Here is a 15635-nt window from a genome sequence, read left to right as displayed (position 1 = left end):
AAATGAACTCCAGAATGTTTCATGAAGCCATAGAATCATGTGGTAAACACACCAGTTAGTTTTCATTCAATTCACATTAGAAAAAATAAAGCGCAAGGAAGAAACCAAACAAAAATAATAGCATCAGAAGATTCTGTTATGATGTCATCAAAGTGTCTAAATAGCTCTTTCCATATTAAATCCATCTCCAAGTCTTCAGCATTGCTGGACCACAAAAGTCTAGTTGCATACATACCTCTTTACTTTGTCTAATTATCATAGCAGATTCAGTGACCAGTTAACAATTAAAAATAACAAAACAAACAAAAAATGCCATAGACAATATAGATCTAAGAAAATGCTTGAAGTTTTTTACATTGCCTGAAGTGAGTCTGTTAGAAGATAGTGCCAGGAATTGGTTTTTTGTTTTTTTTTTTTAAATTATTATTATTTTTTTAAGAGTTGTTATAAAGCTAGTCTGATTAACTTCTGCTGTCATAGGTGAATCACTACAGTCCAACTTCCACATGAGAAAATTTCAAGAGAAAATATCTGTTGTAAAAGTTTGAATAATTAAAATGTTTCTAATAGAGGGTCTTAAGATAATCTATATCACACCAAAGTAGCAGAGAAGTATCCACATTTATGACTGTATACTAACATAGAAATAGTCTTATTATTTACTCCAAATAAGATTACGTATAATATATAATTAAATCTCCAGTTCATTAAACCGTAACTTAAACCCCTAAGTTCAACAAAGTTGTTTGCCTGAGAACAAAGAAGATTTATTCTTGCTTGAGGTAAAAGGAAAAGAGATTTTTGTTATTTACTTCCATGGTAAGAGTTGGCCCATTCTCTCAAAAGGGAATCACTTCAATGAGCTAAAATCAGGCCATAAACTACTGAACTTTCAAACAACCCAATTTCCTGGAAATTTTTTTGTAATAATGTGCTAAGAAGTTTGCTCTAGAATTAGCAGAATGTAGAAGAATTCCTCTACTACACTCTATTGGAGATCAGAATACTAGGAAAAGGACACATTTTGTGTGTCAAACAATGCTTTTTCAGTAATTAATGTAATTTAATTGTTTCTTTCATTGAGGCTAAATTGTTAGTGTGAAAGTACATGACAGTTTAAAAAGAAAAGAAAAAAAGTCTCCCGCTACCTACCTGGATTTCTTCTCCCTCTCCACCTTAAGACTCTGTGATTAAACCCTACATATAACAGCATAGGCTAAGAATTCATCTTACTTCTCCCTGAATTAACACAGAAACAAGACAGGTAAGAATTAGATAACATACCAAATCCTACTTAATTTCTTACTAAGTAGAACAATAGACTCTTACTTGGATTTGGTTTTGTTAACTAACTCTTCTAAATAACAAAGCTCAAAACCTGAAGTATACTGTTGTCCTATTAACAGCCTTTTGCTATTAAATCCTTCACATTTCCCGGAAGAATAAATAATAACTAGAGGTATTACCTAAACAGTATTTTATGACAAAACAGAAGCAATCATACTTTGCTAGAAATAAAACCTCTATTTTTATTGGGAAAGGACTTTTTATTGGAAAAAAAGTTCCTGAGTTAAGACTCAGGAAAAGCGGAAAGATAAAAAAAAAAAAGAAGCCTATTAGAAACATCATTTTCAATAGATTATCTACATTTTACTAACAAGGTAATCACAAAATGGAGACTACCCAACACATGACCTTTATTTTTAGGAATTACATCCAATTTCAGGTTTAGATGGAGAAGGTTTTACAGAGACTGAGAAAATTGCTCACACTTGTAGCATACCTTGAACAGCTCATTGAAATGGGGCTTATAAAATGTAATATAAATATACTCTAAGTCTTCCGCATGGAGACACCTACCTGCTAAAAGTAAACTTATTTTCTTCAGTGTGTATAACTCAGCTATTTGTATGGATTCTTCTTTTGACTGACCAAGTCAGAAATTCAAGCAACATAGCACGCACAAATGACACTTCACAGAAAGAACTGATCTATGAAAAGGACCTCAGAGAACAGAAGTTTAGCATAAGCATTATCCTTTCATACAATGCTGCTGAGATCAAGAAAAGCAGAAATTTCCTACAAAATTCATGATATTACATGATAACTGGACTTAGAAACACAGATCATGCTTTGCTTTAGAGAAAGGACAAGCTATCCTTCATTAGTGAATTCACGAACAAAACACACAGCTCTCAAAAATCTTATTCTACAATCATATTTCCCATCTGTTGAACATCCATCATTGTGACAGTGTACCAAGAAGAGTCACTTTTTAAGTCTGATTGGCCATTTTAAATCTTTTTTCCATATTTACATGAGTGAGAATTTTAAAAATAGTCTGTAACACACAGATAGGAAGTAATCATGTGACACTCCCAAACAAAAGCCTTATTTCAAGGTTCCTGCTTAATCAGTAAATACATAGCTCTCTAAATTCAAGAGCATGGATATTATTTCCTTGGGGAAATAAATTTCATCCTTAGGACAATAAAATCTATGAATTTCACAGCAGTTTAATACAAAGTCATATGCTTTAATTTATCTAGGTCCAAATGATATATATATTTGGTATAAATACTCGAAATACAGTAAAATATAACATCAAGTTGGCCTAAATTCTAAACTCATTGCACATGCAATTTTATTTATTTATTTTATTATTATTATTATTATTATTTTTAGACTTAAAACCAATGCTTTATTGCTGAGGACATCAAGAAACAAACACACCTTAACACAATCTGCACTTAAGTTGGTTATATAACATCTATCTTACTTCATTGTTAAAATAAACAGCAAAACACAATAGACAACCAGAGATCATTGTAATTTTCTTCAGGTCTTTATCTCATTGATACTGAGTTTGGATTAAAATTAGCAAATTCATATATAACTAAAACGCATCACTTCAGTACCATCATAGTTAATAACCTGGTCATCATCTCCAAGTAAGCAGTAACTTCCACACTGTATTACAGTAAAAGAAGGATCAGGCCTCCTAACAAGCAGAAGTTACTCATGCAACCATGCTCACATAAAAATTAAAAATAGCTGGAAATATGTAATGAGTTAAATCAGACAGCAGGTTGGATTCACATTTTGTTGAATGAACATCTATATACATAGATTTTACTCAGACAAAAAGTTAAGTAAAATATGGCATATAGTAAAGCATAGACATAAAAGACATCATTATTTAATAGTACTTTACATTGAGACAAATTGAGCTTTTAGTTCATTAAAAAAAAAAAACCAACACCCATAAAAACAACAGCTACCTTGCTGGGAAATTCCAGTGCCTCTGAATTGCATCTTCAACAATAACTATTCCAGATGGTCTCAATTCATCCAGTGAGACAAAGATGTCAAACCATGCTTTCTTTAGCTATATACAAACATTTGACACATTAGGAATAAAGAAATAGAAAACTTGACCAGAATTCCCACAGATACAGAAATATAAGATGGCCATAAATGGTAAAGTAACTGGTAAAGTAATGGAACATAATAAACATTTTATTAAATCAGTATCAAAATAATCATGCCCTTGCCATTAGAAAACATACTAGTCACTTGTTTCTGTTGTAATAAGCTGTGTTAAAATTTACGGGGTGCTACTGTGCACAAATACATATTAACTTTTTTTGAAAATGCTTTAATAATTGCAAATTAATCTAACATGTTTAATTTGTGTTCTGAACCAAAAATCACATTAAGAAAAATGGTGCCCTAATACGCAAATTTTTTCATAAATATTTCCACTGGTTCTGCCGAAAACCTTGCACCTATGAATTACATGACATAGAAAAGATGAAAATAAGATTAGCAACAATATTTTTCTAGGAAAAAAAACCCCTGATTATCATACATATTATCTTTATTGATGATGGCAGTCATATTAAGTAATATCTAGCATAAGATCTGGCTGAGTTCTGAAATAACCTTGAAGTCCATGTAACAGCACATGACACTGCAGGCAATTGTGTAATATAGCCTCCTCCCAGTAGATGGAGATAGGAAAACAAATGAAATTGATGTATGGCAATCAACTTCTGTTCTACTTCCATTGAGCTTAAACGATTTGGTTAGACACCTGAATTCCTCAAACCCAACACAATAGCTAATGTTCTTTTTCAGTCATGCTGTTTCTAAGAACACATTCTCTCTTTCAGGTATGCAGAATGCATCTGATAGCAATGCAAAAGGGTAAGTACATGCTAAAGAAGGCTCACTGTAACACAATTGTCACATTCCCCTTCCCGTTTCCTTCCACAATTTCATCTTGTCTATTATAGTACGTGACAAAAATTATTTCCTCTTTCTCACAAGCAGTGTTGAAAGCTAATTACACATTGCTTGTTGGCATTTCAGCAAACTATTGGAGACTCTTACCAGCAATATTTAAGTGATAGATTGTAGAATGTGGGAAGGAGGACTAAAAGCTTCAAACACAGTAAGAGTTTCAATGACAACATGATGGGTTTCTGGTTCAGAACAGAAAGACCAAACCCCAGTCACACTTTTCCTCCTACTTCTGGATAGATTTTTGCTATATGTTCAGAAGATTTAGATAGTTGACTCACTGAATAAAAATATTACTAGTGTTCTAGTATAAAACAAGAGGAGAAAGAGAAACATACAAACTGCAAGAAGGAAATTCTAGATACATAAGAGTAAGATTTCACAAGAGTATCAGTCAAACTTCAGAATCATCTACCATAAAAAGCTATGCAAACACTATTACTGGTAAAGTTCAAAAACTGAGGTGAATTTGACCCCAAGAAAAACGACTTGCCCATAGATTTGGATCTACTCTTTTAGCAGGGAGCTGGAGCAGATAACCAACAGAGTTCCCTTCCAACTTTAACTACATAGGTTGCTCCAAAAATAAGGCCTCCTATTTATTTCTATTCCCAACTACAAAATCTCATTTTTTTTAAACAGTCACCACCATTAGCTACGTATTTTTTGCCAGCTAAGAGCAAGAACTTGCATGCTGCACTCGTAAAAATCTGCACCATCAGAGGTGACCCACCATCATCACTGCCACAGCTGAAATGCACTGCCTGCCAACTCATTGTTCTCACATCTACTGTTTCACCTCCACAAAGATCCTGCAAGTGTCTATGAATGCTGCCATTTCTTCCATGTGGAAGAAATGAATTCCACACTTTTGCTTCATAAACACTTCCATGTCAGATACCATTTTGTCAGACAATCCCTCAGCTGCCATCTGTAACACAGCAACAACATGTAATGTGATATTAGTAGCAAGGTAGCAAGGTTCAACCTCTACTGCCATCCCACCAACATCTCTGGCAAGGTGGGTTAATATAATATAATAAGAGGCATTAAATTAAGAGCAGCCCTAACTTCCTTTCTTAATGATATTAGCAAAAAAAAAAAAAAAAAAAAAAGAAAAAAAAAAGTAAGACAAATCGGTATTTTCTGAGCTGTCAGAACGTAATAGTAAATAACTACAACAAAGAGGTCCAAGGTCTGAAAATGTTTCACTACTGAACAAATATTAATAAAACTAAAGTTTTTGTCTGTTGAGATGTTGCTTGTCAGACCACAATATAACTAGAATTATTTGCTGATTGCTGTAACTGACAGACATTCAACAACACTCCCACACAGAAAGCATTTTTGACTAAAATTTAGCTGTTAAATCTGCTGTTGATTTTAAAAATACACTGAGGAAAGCTGCCAATTCCCATGAGACATTTAATTAGTAATTTTAACAGCTTCAGTAGACAATGCTAACTCATCGACAAAAGGCTGACATGCAGTAGCACCGTGAGATCCAATTGTACTAGGCACTGTAGAAGCTAATATAATCAACAGACCTCTGCAAGCTAAATAACCTAAATCAGTAAGGAATACATATAAGAGAAGAGAAAGGCAGTAGCATCATTACTGCTAATTAGAAGGCAAATTTCTTTGCAATGGATTTAAACATTCAAACTTATGAAGATGGACAGCAAAATTCAGAAATGCTGATATTCTCCATGGAACTGGTGCTTTACTGCAGCCTTCCAACAAGGTCTTCTACTGATCTGCAGCAAATGGGAGCCCACATAATAAGACATGGCAAGTGGGCACTCCCTCCCAAGATACTCTTGAAAAAGCAAAAGTCCAAAGCCTTAGGTCATACACTTCTACTTAACAGTCAGTGGGGATGCCAAAAAACCTAGGATAGAGAAGCTTCAGAGTCCTTCAGACATTCCTCATAAAAAGTCTGAGGTTCTTCACAGCTGAGACAAAATATAACAGCTCCCTCAAACTCATTCTGAGGAACAAATTCCAATTAAAAAAAAAAAAAAGTAAAAAAAAAAGTTCATGTCAGATCTTCCCTCTATAAATCTGTACATAGAAACTGATGTTCAGGGTCATACTTGGGAATCCTGCTCAATCGCGTTCCACTCCTTAAAAGAGTTTGATCATTATCTAAGGAGATAGAGTTCCTCATGAATAGGAGTGTATTATTTCCTTGAACATCATCTAAACACTATCAGAACTATCAGAAATTATCTGGCTAGTGATATCATTTTCTTTGATCACAACTGTGGACTCAAAGTCACACAGAGAAACAAACTTTAGTAACATCAGCTCCATCATGAGATAATTCTACCTTTTCAACACAGATAGCCTTCTCATGAGGCAATAATCCTGCATGCTAGTTCTCTCACTGGACATCCAGTAATTCTGCATTTATGCATGCTTACACTTGTGCTCAAGATCACAGTTAAATATGTTACAATTAGTTAAGTACACACAAATAAGACCACAACTAATATTTTCAAATGTCAGGATAATTAAGCTAGAATAAAGGTAGCTGAATCTTCAAAGGCCCCAAATAAAGCCTATAGAAGGAAAATGCACTTGGAAAGCTTATAAAAGAAAACAGAACCTTGAACACAATGAAAGACTGCAGAAAGTCATCAGTCAGGTAATATATAGTTACTGTTGTAGACATTTTAGAACTCTGTTTTTGAACACATAGGTTACCTGGTAAAAATTTGCTCACCAGAAATTATCTTTGCTTAACTTTTGGGTAACAAGCAAAAGCAGCAAACACAATAATAACACTTTATAAGCATAATGAAATTTACTGGGCAGAAGTTATATGCAACAACCCCCATGCACTGGTCAGTTTTATCTGTTGATTTAGAAACATTTTAAAGGGAGTTGATAGCCTTCCCCCCATATGCTTACAAAGTTAAATTTAGTTTGGGGCCACAAGCCTATTATGACTTAACACACTGACTGAAATGAGGATAATAGCATCTGTATTTCAGTGCCTACAAATGTAACATTTGTATAAGTCTACTGTGGCATTGAAAAAAAAAAAAGAAATTGTGTTTAAAATTCAATTAGAATAAAAACATCATTTGCACTGAGAGAAATCTGACATTTAATAATATATTCACAAAATGTAAATATTGAGTAAGAGTTTTTAAAATGCTATAAAAGCTTTTGTGAAAAGCAGAAAAAAGGCAGCTACAGCAATTCAGAAAAACAAATTAAAAGGATAAATTACAGTTCAGAAAAAAGTTTGTATATTCACAGAAGCCTGTGTGTAGAAAGGAGGACACTGATCCAGAAATAATTATACCGGGAAATAGGATAAAGAGAATAAAAATAGCTGGCTTTAAACTGTTACTTTTCCTCCTGTTGTCTTAAGACAATATTTTGTCCACAGTTTAAACTGTTTAACCTATTGTATCTTACATGCATTTAATGCATATATGAAAAGATGACAGAGCTGATTAAGACTGTGTACTTCTATGGATTCATAAAAATATTTTCATATATATATAAATACATACATATTACACACATTCAAGAACTAAAAAATAAAACTTAAAATCACAGAAAAAATTTAAAGCTTTCAGGTGAAACAAACACATACTTTCAGGTGGATTTACCTTTCATTTAACAGGGTATTTCACTATTATTACGTTGGAAGGAAGTCAAGAAAAACAGAATTGCCACTAATGAAGTGGAAGGAAGCAAATAAACTCAGAACAAATAGGCACCATCCCAAGAAATTACAGGTTTGACAGCAAGTCTTCTATTAACTTTACTGAGTTACACCTTAACTTGTTTGGAAAATACAAATGCATTGTTTGTGTTTAAAATGTTGTGTGGAGGAAGTGGAATAGTTATGAATAATGAAAGCTAAGAAACATTAGGTATGATAAAGATGTTTTCTGAAACAACCTTTTCAATAGTGAGTGAACAAATGGAGCTACAGATATCCATAGAGTACTTAGCACACAACTTACACTACAAATTCTGCAAATTTATACCTTGCAGCCCATGGATAAAAGCATATCTTCTTGTTATTTAATACAGATAGACTCATTATATTTCTCTTGCTATATGTGACAAAGTAACTGCTGACTTAATATGTAATTGGTTCAAAGTAGCAACAGAGTTCTTTTATCACAGCGTACCTGAGATCTACGGTCTCACTTCATAGAAAATTTCTACAGCCCTCTCTTTATGTTGCTTATAAAAACAAAGGTCTATTGTAATTCTTCCCTCTACAAATCTGTACATAGAAACTAATGTTCAGGATCATACTTGGTAATCCTGCTCAATAATGTTTCACTCCTTGGAAGAGTTTGATGATTATATAAGGAGATGGGGTTCCCTATGAATAGGAGTATATTATTTCCTTGAACACCATCTAAACATGAAGAACTATCAGAAATTCATTCAGTCCAGCTGTTGACATCATGCTCATGTCTTTCCATTACAGGACAAAATGGAACAATTTTCTCATGAAGATAGAAATACAGGCAATTTGGGAAGCCTCTGAGCATTTGATCTATTATAAAAATAATCGGTAGTGTACTTCATTGCTACAGCATATCTCATGGGGACACATCTAGAAAGCATTTGAAGCAAACAAGTTCTCTTTTTTTACCTCCCTCCCAGCTCAGCCCAGCTAGATCCCCTTTCTTGTTTCAGTTACCAATATGTTAAAAGCACTTCTTCTAACTAGTGTTTCTATATTTTTTTAATTGGTGACAAATCAATAATTCCAAGATGCTCATCGGAGAAACGTCAATTTCTCCAATGTAAAAACATGAGTAAATAGCATATACATGACTGCAAATCTTTGAAGAAAGAGAATAACTGCAACAAATAATTATCAGTTAAAATGCTTCTGTAAAATATGGGCTGATTAGTCAAAATCCTTAAGAATTGAGACTGTTAAACAGCAAAGGATTAAAATATTAATAGATTATAAGGCTTTTGTGCAAAATACGTCATAAATGATTTTACATTAAAAATGTAGCAAATTATAGAATGGCACAGTCTGTAAGGGACCTTAAAGTTCATCTAGTTCCAGCTGCCCTGCCATGTGGGCTGGTTGCCACCCACCAGCTGAGGCTGCCCAGAGTTCCATCCAACCCAGCCTTGAACACCTCCAGGGATGAGACACCTACAGCTTCTCTGGGCAGTGTGTGCCAGCACCTCACTGCCCTCTGACTAAAACAATTTCTTCCTAGCATCTAGTTTAACTCTCTCCTCTTTTAGTTCCAAACCATTCTCCCTTGTCCTATCATGATCAGACCATGTAAGAAGTTGGTCTCCATGTTGCTTAAAAGCTCATTTAAGTACTGAAAGGTGTAATGAGAACTCCTTGGAGCTTTCAGCCTCTGGCTGAACAACCCCAGCACCTTCAACCTTTCTTCACAGAAGAGGTGCTCCAGCTCTCTGATCATTTTTGCAGCCCTTCTCTGGGTAGAGAAAAAAAATATATCTATATCTATCTATATTTATTTATTTTTTCTAATATTTTAAAATATATTTAAAATTAACTAATGCTTACTTTTTATGCTAGTAACTACAGATTTGTATCCTATAATTGTATTATATTATGGTTCATTTGTCAATATTTCACCCTTCAAATGAGTCAACTGACTGAAATAACTACCTCCTACTTACAGCAAGACATTTCAGGGAAACCATTATTGAGGTACACAGCAAGGTAACTAAGTTTTATGTTTCCTGGGAGGCCTAGCAACATTTTTAGAAAACCAATAAATGTGATATAAGTATAGAAAATATTAACTCATAGTTAATTGTTCATGTTGCAAAAATCCATATACTTCTCCTTGTTTCCTTCTTTTATTTGATAATCTGGAATCTTTCCAAACAGATAAGCAAAACTATAAAGGGTAAAATACCTCAGAAGGTTACTTACAAAGTTTTAGGATGTTTCTAAGGTTAATCCTTCATGGTACTGTAACTCTGGTGATGCTTCAGTACAAGTGATAGAAGCCTAGCAACTACATTTCAGTACTATTACAATTAATATGCCATTTAGCTGAATACAAAAACTAAGACTGAGAAATGCTGCTAGTTCCACAGCTAAAGTTTGTGTCAACTATTGCTTGTCCTGCTCTTAACATGCCAGGGAATTTGAGAGGAAAACCACTTTACCACTTTATTATTCTTTTTTTACTAACACAAAGCATTAAATGCTGCATCTTAATAGTCTCTATAATGCAACCATATAACCTTTTCTAATAATTTTAAGTAACTGTTGAGAATGAGACTAATTATGGAACACTTAAAATGGCTTATCTCAATCTTAGCAGTCAAGAAGAGGGCATGCGTGGGACAACCAGCAGATCAGGTCCAGCCTGCATAGGTTCATGAAAGGCAGGTCATGCTTGACCAATCTGATTGCCTTCCACGACCAGGTGACCGGCCTAGTGGATGAGCAGAAAGGCTGTGGATATAATCTACCTAAACTTTAGTAAAGCTTTTCAATCTGTCTTCCCCAGTGTTCTTCTAGAGAAGCTGGCAGCCCATGGCTTTGACATTTGTACTCTTTGTTGAGTAAAAAACTGGATGGAGTGTAAGGTAATATACACATCTGAAAGTCATATTCATAAGATAACATATCAAAAATGACTGGGAAAAAAAATCAACAAATTTAACTCTATGTATCTACAGTAAAATAAATTTCATTATGTAAAAAGACAGTAAAGCCTTATTAACTACACCTCTGAGAAATGTTTGGTTTTTTTTCCTTTAAGTCTATTCCTAAATATGTGTTCATAAGGAAATGTGCTCCAGGACAGATTCAAACAGCTTATTAAAAAGTTACACCATTTATTCAATCACTTGTCTAAATTCTATACCGTATGCAGTCTTCAGACAGCTTTACATTCCTATCAGACAATAATATCAAACATGACTTTGATCTATCTGTAAAGATGCATAGACTATCATCTGCATAATTAGCTACAATCCTACGAAGCTACTATCACATAAAAGGTCAGTGTAGCTTTTCTAGGCTTCATTCACTATGAATTTGGTTTTAAAATTCTCTTTGTACATGATAAAAAAGAACTGACCTCTAAAAAAGCAGAAATCTTGAGACTTCAGGATCCACATTCACTGGTTGCTCAAACCCAAAGAGGATGGTTGGCTACAAACTTCTTCTCTCTTACAGGGTAGTTCCTGTTCAACCTAAAGAGAAGAATTACCCTCATCATTAGTATTATATAACCGCAGGATTACTATTAGCTAACACTGTTAAATTTGCTAAACTTCATCCAGATCAGGTGTGGTGAACTTGTTTTGCCAGAGCTTCCCACCACAGGTGCTGCTGCTGGAGAATGGTCTCCTTCTCATCTTGCATTTTACACCTGTGCTGGAAGCTCATAAAAAAACAATCATAGGAATTGTGTGTGTTGGACTGATAGTCACATACAGATAAATTGGTTTGTTTTTTTTTTTAATAGATTAGGACTGGGATACTTGTCAGTGCTGTGAAGATGGCAAAGTTCATGTAAAACTCAAAAATACAGAAAGTATACTTTCCTATCTTATAACTATTCTATCTTGAGACAAATGTCATTATTTTCTTCCTGGCAAATTAAAGATAAGCCTTGTTTTTTGTTATAAAAGGATGATTAACAATTACTTATATTAAAACACTGATCAGTGGCCAACTTCAAATGCAGTTAATATAACCTAGTGAATCAGCTTTTTGCTTTCAGTATGTTATCTCTGAGATACAAGAGACTTTTCTTTTAAAACAGAACTGTCTTTGAATCACAAAGTGAAATCGCGTAAATGGGGAACTGGACTGCATAGGTAAGAGCATCAGGAGAACCAGAAAGGATTCAGAAAGTAAAGCATTCCCATATCTACTTATAGAGTGATCACTCACTCTGTCATTAGCTCTACTTTTGATGATGATGCTTCCACTGTCCATCAATACCAAAAAAAGCTGCTATTAGGGATGGCAAAAATGCGAATAAAAGATAGAAATCTTTCGAGAATTGAGTGAGGGATACTTATAAAGCTTAATCCTATTTGGTTTCTATCATGTGATTTTTCAAAGTTTTAGCTCCAAGCAACAGTGAAGGAGCCTGTGGCACTTCCGTTTATTTTAGGTGTGTGTGTATGAGATATCTGGAGATATCCATCAGCTTCCATAAATGATTCATGGATGCTGCACAGAAGCGCTTCAACCAGTGTTATATCCAATAGACACTGCTAGGAAAAACAAGAAATCACACAATAATTTTGTTGATGTATATACTATGCAGCCTGTTCCACTTGTACTTTGAAATCCCTGGTATTTACCTGTATGGTAGGTGGAACAAATAGTAGTAGCTGAGCATAAGTCTTTCCCACACCGTTCAAAAGCATTTAATGACAAATCTGTTTCATTTGCTGCCCCGTAAATCTGCCCTAGGCAAGCTTCCTTCCTTTACTGAAGTGTTTACGCTAGGCTGTGAACAATGGCTTGAGAAACAACCCAAGATTTGGAACAAAATATGATGGCTTCTTTTCATGTGGACCCTGGATTTTCTTGAACAAAAAACAAATTCAGGTTCAACATTCTCTGAAGACAAGCTCAAATATTTAAGCACTTAATATGTGAAAATAAAAATGGATCTGTCGGTATATTTGCAGGTGCATAACAAACTTGTACATCGCTATTAGAAAAGAGTTTTTATGCCATTGCTGAGCTCTGTACAGCACAAGAAGGACCGGGACAGGGGTATGTCCAGCTCTGAGGGCTGCCCTATCCTGTGCCAGCCCCCCATGCTGCGAAGCAGCAGCACTGCAAGCTGCGAGCAGATGACTCACCTACCATCACTGCTGCCAGCAGCGGGGTGAGGCAAGTCCCATAGGTAGCAATATGCAAGACACGTTCTCCCCGAAGATTTTGGAAGGCAGAAGGAATATACTGAAAGGAGAAAGAGAGTACAGTTAGCACTGTCCTGTGACAGAAAGATGACTAATAAAGAATATCAACCTGGCATGTGTCTCATTTACTCAGAATTGTGCAAGGATAAAACTATTTTTACCTATACCTCTGCTGATTGTCATCTACAAAATAAGATACTTCACTGGGAAATAAATAGACCTAGTTACAAACAACCTTGAAAGCTTTTTTTATTTTTATTTATTTATTTTTTTTTCCCACAAAGTAAGGGCACTTTTAAAATAAAATTTTCCCGTGTCATTTTAGTTAATTTAGCAACTACGCCTACATCATAAAGGCTTATTTCTTACCTACTGTGTGTAGGTGCTGTAGAGAAATAGGGGAAGCACATTTCTGTCAGGGGCTGAACAATTAGCACCCATCAGATTAACTACAAACACTAGAATCTTAGCTGCAGTCTTTTAGCTTTTGTGCCAATTTTGTCATATTTTAACACACTAATTGCCAGAGAAACTTCAGCCAGAATAGTTACTATCAGCTTAGAATTCCCCACTTCCAAAGTGCAAGCAAATAAACAAGTTTCTCAAGAAGTTTCCACCTGTCTCAGAGCTCATCTAATTTCCAGGAGTAGCATTCCCAAATGAATCAGAAATATTATCTTTCCTTACAGTGCTAATGACATCCTACTAGCTAATAAAATTAGCAGCTGGGAAGCGTAATCCTGACACCACACTCCTCAATTTGCAATTCACATCCTTTGAGCTGCTGTCCAGTTCATGCTACTTTCACAACAGATTTCCAGACTGTTTGCTTATATGCCCAAAGCATACACAACTGGCAAGCCCTTTATAAGATATTTTCCTTATTCTCCTCCCAAAATTCCTTTTGTCTCCACAATCACCATTCCTTTATGGAGCTTGTTCAGAACACTTAAAAATAATGATTTCCTAAGAATGTTCCCAGCTATGTTTACTCTCAAACTGGCCTGATAACCACAGTCTCATTAAAATTTGCTGCTGGTTTGATCTTCTTCCATAAAAGAAGTTGTGCTTTTGACAGTAGGAGTATTTCTTTTCATAATTAGAAAACAAATTGAAAAGTACACAAAGTACTTCTTGGTTCAAAGTATTTCAAAACTGCTGAGAGTGGGAATACATTTGTTTCACTCACAAAAATTTGAAAGCCACAGAAAACGTTAACTGAAAGTTCAAGAAAAAAGAAAACAGATAAAATAGATAAGAATCTGTTCAAAACCTATTTCATCTCATTACACCACGTAGCTCTGCAACAGATAGCAGAGTACCTTCTACTGCCTTTCCTGTGCAGGGACTTTTTAGGATTTAGAAGGTAGTCTGGTGTATTTTGAATTGCTTTGAGATTTATTTATTTATTTATTGTTGCCTTTCCCTGACTCTGCAAACTCCTTGTGAAGATTATTATGTCATTTTCCTGTAAGAAAATCCCAGACTAAAATTATATGACACATTCAAACCCTGCAATCCTCTTGTCCAATTTATCTGCCTTGCCATCAGGGATTCATGCTGTCATGCAAGGATTGCTGGACTGGAAGCAGCCATGGGCTTACATTGGGCAACTATGGCAGTCTAGAGAGTATTCAAGCTGATACCCATACTCACTTTCCATCAGCTTCCTTAATACACATGCTACAGGAAGCCGAGTTCTCCCAAACTCTCATTGATTTACTGTAGTTAAAATTGTATTCAACTCCCAACTTACAACTAATACTTCTTTATTTACTGCATTCATTAGCTTATTTCAACAGTAGCATAACGACAGAGTAAAGCCCTGTGTAGCAGTATAAAAACTAGCTTGGGGCTTGGAAAGGGAATGCTTGTGTAGCACAGAATCTACCCAGGCTAACTTTGATACTTCAGTTTGTTATCCTTTTCAGTAAGGCAAGCTGGCAGGAGGAGAGGTGTGCACTGTATCACTCACAGCAGTGTTACCGAGCTTAAATAACCAAACATTCCACTGCTAGACCTTAGCTATTGGCTATGATTCAACAGAGCTATCCTGTATGAGGAGAAATGTCATGATCTGAGGTTTTCATCTGAAAGCACGTACTAAATTGTCTATCTGTTGACATTATTCCTTTGTCCTCTTAGGTGAAAAGGATAAACAGCACAGTGAACTCCTAAGACATTTCAATTCACGCTGTGATTCTGTTCTCTGTTTTCTTCCTTGCTCCTCACAAAGCACCAATTTTTCAATCTAAGTAAGTGATGAAATAAGACTTCCATGAATGCACATCTAAAACTAAATTTCTTAAAGCCTGCACATATTTAGGTGCCTTATTTTGGAGAAGGCAATCACAGTCATGCAAGAACATCTTTTGCACCGTATGACTGGCCATGCTCAGGCTTAATTAGGTCCAACAAGTGAACTTATCAATAAA

Source organism: Excalfactoria chinensis, chromosome 13, assembly GCF_039878825.1.
Source record: "Excalfactoria chinensis isolate bCotChi1 chromosome 13, bCotChi1.hap2, whole genome shotgun sequence".
Classification (NCBI taxonomy): domain Eukaryota; kingdom Metazoa; phylum Chordata; class Aves; order Galliformes; family Phasianidae; genus Excalfactoria; species Excalfactoria chinensis.
The sequence above is the reverse complement of the archived record's forward strand: the minus strand, read 5'-3'. Positions refer to the sequence as shown.